Raw genomic sequence first — 10,857 nt, 5'->3', positions numbered from 1 at the left:
GGGCGGCTGTGCCTGGTTCCTTGCACCTCACGCGGCGTCTTGAGGCCCAGGGACGCCCCTCTCCCCTTGGTGGCCTCACCCGACATCTTCCATTTGTGAGAGGCCCTGGGCTCCCTGAGATGGTCCCTGAGATCAAGCAGACACACACACAGCCTGCCGTCCTCGGGCCGGGAGGTGACCCCTGATGTTTTACGTGTGACCTGTTTACCGTCAGGTCCCTGGGGAAGGCCTTCTGGTGAGACCCTGTCCCCTCCGTCAGTGCCCACTCTGCTGTGCTGTTCAGGGGCCCACTCCCCACAGCTGGGGCAGTGTGTGGCATGGACAGCTGTGAGAAGGACTGCTGAGGGGTGCATGGATGCATGGATGCAAGGCCAAATGAGCCACCTCCAAGACCACCCCAAGACGGGCACCAGGCCTCCTCCATCAGACTGTGGTACCGTCTGCATATCTCGCTTTCTTCTGATACCAGAATAAATTCCTGGCCCTAAAGGACCCTGACGGCCCTAGTCTTACCTCTCATGCTGGGAAGCCACCTTGTGACAAAACTGGCCGAGCGCCCTCTTGGGGCGGAGCCACATCAACACAGCCTGCACACATTCTACCCTTTCCAGTGGGACAAGCTGGCCGGTCCAGGGCCCTGCCCGTGATGACACCGCCAGACCAGCAGGTGGCCAATGGGAAGGCGGCCCTGGGACTTAAGCCTGAGATGCTAAGCTCCTGGCTCCTGTGGCCCCTCTCCCCTTTGGGCTCCTGCAGCCTCTGGAGAGTCACCAGGAGCTCTGCCAGGTGGAGTCCTGGCAACCCAGCCCGCCAATCAGAAATCAACAAACCACAGAGCAGCCTGCCTTTTAAGAGATGGCAGAGCTCAAGGCAGGCAGAGAGAGGACCATGGTGCTGTCCGCCTTCTCGCTGCTCCTGGTCCTCACTGGCCTCCTGCTCCTCTGGGTCTGGGGCCGCCCCGCCTCCCGGGATCCTGGCTTCAGTCTGGACCAGCCCTGGGCTGTTGGGGTCATTTGGGGAGTGAACTAGGGGACTGAAGATCTCTTTCTCACTTAGTCTCTTCTCTCTCTCACTCTTTCAAATATATAGAAATCTCTCAAAAATTACATATGCCAAGAAGTATGTGGGGGAGCCATACTGGGATCTCTTCACCTTGACCGTGTCTCTACAGGATTAGCGTTGTTTCTTCCTTCAGCATTCTCGGTGACGTCACTGCGCACCCAGGAAGGGACAGCACCTGCTAGGGGTTCCGCAGCTACCGTCATTTTGGAAGTATTCATGCCTGTTATTTCCTTTGTGTCGATGTTGGCAAGTCGTATTTTAAGAAATCTGTGCACTTCACTTCACACTTTTGGACATGAAGTTGTTGGTATTTTTCCTTAAGTTGACATTCACCTAACAATCATTCTCGCTTTTCTCTCGTGCTGCAAGCATGGAGAGACTGTGTTCACACCTTAAATAGCTGGGATCCAGGGACTATCAGGATCGCAATGCCCCTCACATCTCTGGCCTTCATTTAAGCTGGAAGCCAAAAATCCATTGTGCTCTAGTCCCAGAAGACAGTTTAATGCTTTCTCAGCTGAAATTCATCAAGTTGTGCCTCCTTTTTTTTTTTTTTTTTTTTTTTAAAGAATTGCTTATGTAGGGGCCAGGGCTGTGGCAGTTCAAGTCCCAGCTGCTCTGCTTCTGACGAGGCTCCTGGCTCCTGGCTTCAGCCTGGCCCAGCTCAGTGACCGTGGTCGTTTGGGGAGTGAACCAGTGGATGAAAGATCTCTCTCCTTCTCTCTCTGTATTTCTGCCTAACAAATAAATTTAAAAAAATCTTGAGAGAGAGAGAGAGAGATTTAGAGGCTAACGCTGTGGAGTAGCAGGTAAAGCGAGCGCCTCAGGCACCAGTATCACATATGGGCACCAGTCTGAGGCTCAGCTGCTCTACTTCCAATCCAGCTCCCTGCTGATGGCCTGGGAAAGCAGTGGAAGATGGCCCCAGTGGTTGGGCCCTGCACACATGTGGGAGACCTAGAAGAAGCTCCTGACTTCTGGCTTCTTGCTTCGTATCAGCCCAGTTCCAGCTATTGTGGCCATGTGGGGAGTGAACCAGTAGACGAAAGACTTCTCTCTGTCTCTCTGTAACTCTGCCTTTCAAATAAATAAATACATCATTTAAAAAAGGAGGTTCAGGCCGGCGCCGCGGCTCAATAGGCTAATCCTCCGCCTAGCGGCGCCGGCACACCGGGTTCTAGTCCCGGTCGGGGCACCGGATTCTGTCCCAGTTGCCCCTCTTGCAGGCTAGCTCTCTGCTGTGGCCAGGGAGTGCAGTGGGGGATGGCCCAAGTCCTTGGGCCCTGCACCCCAGGATAAGCACCTGGCTCCTGGCTTCGGATGTGCGAGATGCACCGGCCGCGGCGGCCATTGGAGGGTGAACCAATGGCAAAGGAAGACCTTTCTCTCTGTCTCTCTCTCACTGTCCACTCTGCCAGTCAAAAAAAAAAAAAAAGGAGGTTCAAATTGGTCTCCCATGTGGGTACAGGGTCAAGCACTTGGGCCTACTTCTGCTGCTTTCCCAAATGCATTAGCAGGGAGCTGGCTTGAGAGTGGAGCAGCAGGGACTTGAACTGGCTCTCATGTGGGATGCCAGTGGTACAGGCAGTGGCTTGACCTGCTACACTCCCCCAGCCAGGCCCCCCACATGGGTGGCAAGAGCCTCAGTACTGTTGCCATTATCCACAGCCTCCCGGATGCATTCACAGGAAGCTGGGTCAGAAGCAGAGCAGCCGGGACTCAAACCTGCACGTCTGATCCAGGATGCGGGCGTCCCACGTGCTAGCTTCCCTACACCAGCCTCTGAATTCCCGCGTTCATGTGCGGAAACTGAAGCCCAGGCGTGTAAAGTCACTGTCCCAAGGCGTCCCGGGGACCCGGGCTCGGGGCTTGACCCCAGGTCTGCGTGGATCCCAAGCCTGTGCCGGGCTGCTGGGAACCTGGAGTCCGCGCTGCTGACGTCATCCTGAGCCGCGGCACACGGCCGTCACCCTGGTTTTCCCAAGGAGCAGCTGTCACCGGTCACCACGCGGCTGAGGAGGCGTGGCACGCTCCCTGTTGGCACTTGGACAGCCTGGTTTCTTTGGAAGATAAGGAAATCCCTGGGACCGCCAAGGTCTTTACCAAGTGGAATGCGTTCGTTGCTTTCTGGAGCCATTTCTCCAAGAGGCAGGGTGTGGCTGAGTGACCTGGAAGAAGCGCTAACTGTTTGGTTGGAGACTAAAAAATCCTGACTCCCGATAGGGACTGACTTCTGAGCCAGGCCTCAGAAGGAGGCCAGGGAGGGCAGGGACGTGGGGGGCGACAGGGGGTGTGATGGGCGGGGGTAGGGTGGGTCCAAAAGGCAGAAGGACCCCTGGGCTTCGTGTTGCCACACAAAAGCCATGCAGGGTATGGAAGGGCCGGGAGCACTCACGCAGGGCCTCGGTGCCCTCACTGCTGTGACACATGACCCCACCCTTAGTGACTTAAAGCAACACTCGCTTATTCTACAAGTGCGGAGCCTGGAGCCTGATGTGAATCCTGAGTGGCTGAAACCAAGGTGTCCCAGGGCTGGTTCCTTCTGGAGGCTGGGGGATGGGTTGGCGGCTGGGGGTGGTCCTGCCTGCTCCCCCCGCCGTCCAGGCCTCTGCCTCCTGACCGCTTCGCTCCGGCATCCCTCTTATACCTCAGGATAATCAAGGACAACCTTGCACCCCATGGCCCTTCCTGTCACACCTTCTTATGTCTCCCTCTTTGCTTTTTCTTAAACTGTATTTATTTAAGAGAGAGGCGAGACAGAAACAGAGAGAGAGAGAGAGAGACTGTTGTCCGTCGCTGCACTCGCCGAATGCCCACCATGGCTGGGGCTGGGCTGGGACTGAAATCGTGAGCTGGGCACCGAATCCAGGTCCCCCACGTGGGTGGCAGGAACCCAGTCCCTGGGCCATCAGCGCTGGCTCCCGGGGCTCAGGTTGGCAGGAAGCTGGAGTCCGGCGCGGCACCTGGGAGCAGAGCCCGGGAACCCCACTAAGGCGCACGGCCAGGCTCCTCAGTGTGCCCCCGCCAGGCTGACCGCCGGGCTCTGCAGTGGCTCTCAGCAGGCACGGGAGCGCAGCGGAGGTGTTGGGATCAGGACGAGGAGGTCTCTGGGGGCCATTTCCCAGTCCATCTCACCGGGACACAGGTGATTCATGGCCCCGCGTCTCCGGAACCCCCCAGGAGCCAGGCGCTGGGCTGCCCTGGCTGACAGCTCCCGGCAACCCTCAGTCTCTTCCCCTCACAGTTCTCAGGGTCAGTTCAGCTGCAGTCCAGGCCAAGTCAACACTGACTGTTGACCTTAGTGCAGCGAGGACAGAGTTCACAGGGTCCTCGTCGCACCTGCTTTCCCCTCCATTCTGGTTTTCCAAGGCCACAGCTGCCTGTGTCCTGCATTCTGACGAAGCCAAGACCTCTCCACAATCAAGAGTTGTGAGGATCTCTGCCACGGCGCGGGGCTCAGCGTCGCTGCTCGGGAGGCTCCCATCCCACAGTGGGGCACCTGGTTCGAGTCTTGGCTACTCCACCTCCCACCCAGCTTCCCACTGGAGCACACACACCCTGGGAGGCTGCAGGCGATGGCTCAAGTGCCTGGGCCCTGGCACTCATGTGGGAGACCAGGATGGAGTTCCCAGCTTCACCTGGCCCAGGCATTTGGGGAGTGAACCAATGGATGGAAGATCTCTCCGGCCTCCTGTGTCTCTGCCTTTCAAGTAATAAAAATAAAAAATAAATAAATAAATAAATAAATAAATAAAACTTCACAGGTGACTCTGAGGGATGCCAAGGAACCAACTCATTATTCTGAAAATGGATAAAGTCAGAACCAAGTACATCTCTTGCTCGTTGTATACAAACCGCACCGGGGCATCTTCAGCGCTAAAGATCTCGCTGCTTAGACATCAACATAATTATCTATCTGCCTTCTCTCTCTGTTGTCTCTATTTCTATATCATTTGTGTCAGTCTTGTTTGTATGAGTCACTATGTAGCATGTATGCTACATGTATGTAGAACCTTTGTGTCTTATTATACATTGTGTCGTCTCTGTGGTATAGCTACGTCTGTGTTTGTGTGCATCATCTATATGTCCAATCTGTCTGAATGTGATACATCCATTTCATATTCTCCATTTGAAAGGCAGAATTGCAGAGAGAGACGGAGAGACAAAGATCTCCCATCTGCTGGTTCCCTCCGCAAATGGCTGCCACAGCTGGGGCTGGGCCAGGCTGAAGCCAGGGGACTGGAGCTGCAGCCGGGTCTCCCACGTGGGAGCAGGGCCAAGCACGGGGGCCGTCCACGCTGCTTTCCCGGGCGCAGTAGCAGGGAGCTGGATGGGAAGAGGAGCAGCAGGGCCCAGAGCGGAGCTCACTGGACAGCGGTGTCCTTATCTCACAACGGGAAAGCAGGAGTGCCCGCCCGGGTCAGGCTGGAGCAGCCGGAGCCGCAGGAAGCCGCGTTCGGCCCGGAGCCCGCTGCAGGCCGGAGGCCACGAGGCCGCGCTCTGTGGGCCACGACGTCGTCCGCACGCAGAGGCATCTGGCGCTCGGCTGTGTGCAGCGGCCCCTTCTTCCTGTGGGGCCGAGCGCCCAGACTCACAGCAGCCGCCTTGACGGCCAACACACGAGTCTGCGAGTTATCTTGTGTGTTTGAAAGGCAGAGTATGGGGGTGGGGAGCGAGCGAGCAGCGCTCCCCTGGTCTGGCTCTTTCTCCAGATGCCCACAGCAGGACCAGGAGTGCACCCAGCTCTCCCTCGTGGGCGGTGGGAACCCCATCACTCCAGCCCTCACCACCGCCTCCCAGGGTCTGCACTGCCCAGAAGCCAGAGTCAGGAGCTTTAGCTGGGACTCGAACTCATCACTCCGACGTGGCAGGCAGGTGTCTTGATTGGCACCTATAGCTAGGCTAAGCCTTGCCCCCGGCCACCTCTGGATTGGGACAGGCCCACACGTGGCAGGCGCACAGCCACGCCCCTTCTGCCTCTAGGAAGTGGGGGGTGTTGTGCCTGTTGTGAAGCCAGACAAGTGGAACCCCTTGGTATCCGCAGTGCGCTTTTGTTTTCTAAATTTCACCCTCTTTTCAATATCCTTTGTCGTTGTCTGCCTCGGTCTTTTTCGTGTGGATGGGCCCCCACCCCACCACATGGGCGTTCCTGACTCCTGGCTTCAGTCTGGCCCCGAACCGACCATCGTGGGCATTGGAGACTCGAACCCGGCATACACGCAGCGAAGGAGCAGTTCAGTCATTCCTCCGCCCGGGGGCGCTACCGTCCCGCTTCCACAGCGCTGGCTGCCCCGAGGCTGATTCCTGCCCCTGCTCGGCGGGGACCGTGGGCCGGCTGTGCGCCTCTGGTTATCCGTTCCTACAGTGGGCGAAGGCACAGCAGCCACTTCCGAACCTTCGGGAAGATTCCGAGACGGCGATGGGAGGGGCCTGGCCTGGGCGCAGGTGCACACCTTGCCGCCGCGGGGCTCTCCCGTGGGGGTGCTCTCCCCCCTCACCGACTGCGTATCCGGGCGTGGCCCTGAGCAGGGAGCACTCCCTGGGCAGTGCTCCCTGGGCAGTGCAGGCGGCGACGGGCACCGTTCCCATGTGTGGCCGCTAGAGGGCGCCGCCTCCTTGGGACCCACGGGAAGGCCGGTTCCTGGGTGATGGACATCTAGGCTGTCGCTCAGACCCCTGGCCCCCAAACTACCCGGGACTTCTAGAGGAAGGACAAGGCAGGACGCACCTGAGAGTAGCTGGGAGCTCCCAGGCCCAGGACACACGACCTCAGCGCCTCTTTGAAACAATCCTTGTCCCCCAGGGAAGGGGCCACACACTGGGGTTTGGTCCTCAGTGCAGGGGTGTGGAGGTGGTGGCCCTTTAAGAGGTGGGGCCTTGTGGGCACTAGGTTTGGAGGGGATGAAGGTAGCTCTAGGGGGACCCTGGGTAGCCCCTGAGAGAGCAAACTGTGATAAGAGAAAGAGCCTGGGGGCCGGTGCTGTGGCATAGTGGGCTAAAGCCTCTGCCTGCAGTGCTGCCATCCCATATGGACACCGGTTCTAGTCCCGGCTGCTCCTCTTCAGATCCAGCCTCTGCTCTGGCCTGGGAAGATTTGGAAGATGGCCCAAGTCCTTGGGCTCCTGGTACCTGTCATGGGATCAGCCCAGCTCTGGCCATTGAGGCCATTTGGGGAGTGGACCAGCAGGTGGAAGACCTCTCTCTGTCTTTCCCACTCTCTGTCTGTACCTCTACCTCCCAAGTAAATAAATAAGTAAAATCTTTTGTATTATTATTAAAAAAGAGCCTGACCCCTAGGGGCTCCCTCTCCCCAGCTTCCTGTCTCCTTGAGATCTCTCTCCCTGTTAGGATGGGCGTGGCCCTGGGGACCCTCTCCAGAGGCCGAGCAGAGATGAGCACGGATCTTGACTTTCAGCCTCCGGAAAACACCAGTGTTCATTGCAGGCAGCAGCAAAGAGCAGGCTACCCCGGGACACATAGGCGGACCCGTGTTCTTGGTAAAGCACTGGGCCTCAGGTATTTTGTTGTGGCAACGGGCCACAGGCAAACACACACACCCCTATCCACAGGCTGGGAGACCGGCACAGGGGGGCCAAGGTGCCTGGCCAGGTTCTCACGGCCGTGGCAGGACTGGTCGCGTATGGAACGTCACCGCTGTTGCTCCCCATTCTGACCCCCACCTGTCCCATGCACAGGGGAGACACTGGGCACACAGGGGCAAGGCCTGGACGGGATCCTGCAGGCAAGGCAGGGACCCCACCACGCGAGGCCGGAGGAGCGCCTGGAGTTTTCTGGGGGGCTGGCTGGGCGCCGGCCAGGGCAGGGGAGGTATGAGAACCCGCAGTCAGAATTCCCGCAGAGATTAAGGGCCGCTGCCTGCCCTGTGCCCAGTGTTTACAGCCTGCCCGGGGTGTGAGAGAAACACAGGAAGCAGTGAGGAATGTCCAGGGACGGGGCCCCAAGCGGCCTCTCCCCGCAGTGGCGCGGCTTGCCAGTGGGGTCCGGCTGTGCCCCACAGCCCCTCCGAGGGGAGCTGAGATGCCCTGCGACTATCTCAAGCCCCACTTGGCAAGCAGACGGCAGGCTAGGGTTCCAGCCACGCTTCCACCTGGGACCTGGGACAAGTGGCTTGGAATCTCTGAGCCTGGGTGTCTTGTCCGTGGGCTGGAGTTGGGTTGCACAATGCCTGTGCAGCCTCAAGCCAGCGCCGACCGGCTGTGAGCGGAGCATTCTTGCTGTGGCAGGGCTGGTGCTGAGTGGCAGCAGTGGTGTGGGTGTGAGGCAGGCTGGTGGCATAAGGACTCAGGGAGGCCTGGGGTCAACACCTTTGGACCCCAGCCCAAGACCACTCGCTTCCAAGCAGCACCACGTCTCCGGAACGGGGTGTCTTACTCGGAGGACAAAGCGGGGCTTAAATACAGGCGTGTGCTTGAGCTACTCAGCGCAGCGCCAAGCCTTGGAAGGGTGCTGTGCATGGTTTATTCGTTTTTGTTTTATGATCCCGTGGTTCTAAGAATTCTAATTGCTCAGATTCGAAGTATGCATCCCAATGTAACAGTGTAACACGAAGTTATAGCACATGTAGATTCAACGTATGGCAAGGACAGCCCAAGGGTCAGGATACACACAGCCGGTTCTTTTCCCACGTGATTGAGTTGAATATGGAACACAGGCTATGAGACACTGAACGTTTATTCTGTGTTTCGTAATGCAGCCGTCAGAACACAAAGCTCAGAGTTATGACCAGTGAGGGACACAATGAAATCATAAAACAGTGTGATAAGTTAGAGATGTATACTATGGGCTCCCAAGCCAAAGCTAAGAGTTACAGCTACTAAGCTAGAAGCCAAAACAGAATTGCAAAAGCTACTGAACCCCAAAAAGGAAGAAAGAGGAAAAGGGAGTGAAGGACAGACAAATGTTGCTCACAGAATATTCCAGAACATCTAAAGGGAGAGATGCAAGTTGTCTAAACACCCAAATTAAAAGGTGCTAGATTCGAGAAAAGGAAAGCCACACTCAGCTGCATGTTGCCTGTAAGAAAGACACTTAAATACAGAGACACAAGTGAGCTAAAAGGATGGAAAAAACTAGAACATTCTAGCCCTAACTGGAAGAAGCCCGAGGAGGCTATAATGATATCAGAAAAAAGTAGGTTTCAGAAAAGAGGATGTTATCCAGGGTTAGGAAAGGTCTTTGCTTGATGATAGGCGTCAGCTTCTCAAGGGAACATAACACACCCGGGTGCTTATGCATCTCATAACCGAGGTTCCAGAGACAGGGCATAAAAACTGATGGACACGTGCCAGTCATATCCAGATACCTGAATACCTCTTTCTTTAAAACAGTTCTAATTTATTTTTACTTACCTGAAAGAGAGAGGGAGAGAGTGGAGAGAGGGTGAGAGGTGTCTCCCACCAACCTCTGATTAATTTTCACAACTGCCCACAGCCAAGTTGAAGCCAGAAGCCAGAACTGAATCTGGGTCTCCCATGGGGGCAGCAGGGACCCAAGCACTGACCACACCGTGGCCATGACTTTTGAGCATGAGTGTGTTTCTTCCTGCCGGCTTCACAGAGGGAAGGTTGGTGCTCACTGAGTCTTAGCAACCTCAGTATACGGGTTGTCTTCTTCGGTTGGGAACTCTGGCCTTCTCATTACGCCGCAGCTTCTCGTTGGCGTAGCTGGCCTGCCAGCACCAGACCGCTTGAGCTTTGGGGCCATTCTAGGCAGAGTAAGGGTTCCTTGAACGGAAGCACCGTGACGCTGTGCTGGTTGATCTGGTAACTGAGTGACTACTGGGGGGTAACGTACACACAGCGGATACGCTGGACAAGGGGCTGATTCACGTCCTGGGTGGCATGGAGCGGGATGGCATGAAATTGAATCCCACGACTCAGAAAGGTGTGCAGACTGAACATTCTGTAAGTTGTTCGTCCCTGGACGTGTTCCACTGTGGCTGATCACGGGGACTGAAGCCTCAGACAGGGCCAGCGTGGGACATGGGGGGTGGGGAGGGGCCTTCTCCACGGTGGAGGTGGGTGGCTCCTTTTGATTTCTCAGGCCCAGAGCTGGAGGAGTTTGCTCGAGGACGAATCGTGTCTGGAGTCGCGCCCGTGTCTGACGTAGGTGAGACTCTGGGCTATGAGTTGGTGTTGATGCGAGTTAGGGGTGAGGACGATTGGGATGGGATGGATGTGTGTTACATGTGATAAGGCTGGAGTTTTGGGGTTTCCGGGCACAATGCTGAGGTTCGAACAAGTGCTCCCCTGCACGCAGGTGGAAGAATAATGGCCATGGCGGCAGTGTGGAGAGGGAGGGCTGGAGTGGGCGGTCAGGCAGTGGTCAAGACATCTACATGCCACACCTGAGTGCCCGGGGTGGACTCCAGGCCCCTGCTCCTGACTCCGGCTTCCTGCCTGTGCAACTGGGCTTCGTGGTGCCACCTTCCTGGGAGACCTGCACAGCCTTCCCACCTCTTGGAGCCACCCTAGTCCTGTCCAGCCCTTGTGGGCATGTGGGGAGTGAGCCAGCAAGTGGGAGTGCGCTCTCTCTCTCTCTCTCTCTCTCTCTCTCTTATTTTTCTAATAAAAAGTAGTGGGCCGGCAGGAGGGGGTCAGACTCCAGACCTCTGCCTTCATGGACGCATTACTGTTGTTATGACAGGGGAGCATCCATTACCCCGGGAGTGGGCTGGGCTCCGGGGAGTTGGGCCCCGTTGTCTTCCGTCCTTGGCAGGGTGTTTCGCCCCACCCTGCCAAGCCACCACCAGAAGCCCTCACTGCACGCCGGCAC

Source organism: Lepus europaeus, chromosome 19 (genome assembly GCF_033115175.1).
Source record: "Lepus europaeus isolate LE1 chromosome 19, mLepTim1.pri, whole genome shotgun sequence".
Taxonomy (NCBI): domain Eukaryota; kingdom Metazoa; phylum Chordata; class Mammalia; order Lagomorpha; family Leporidae; genus Lepus; species Lepus europaeus.
The sequence above is the reverse complement of the archived record's forward strand: the minus strand, read 5'-3'. Positions refer to the sequence as shown.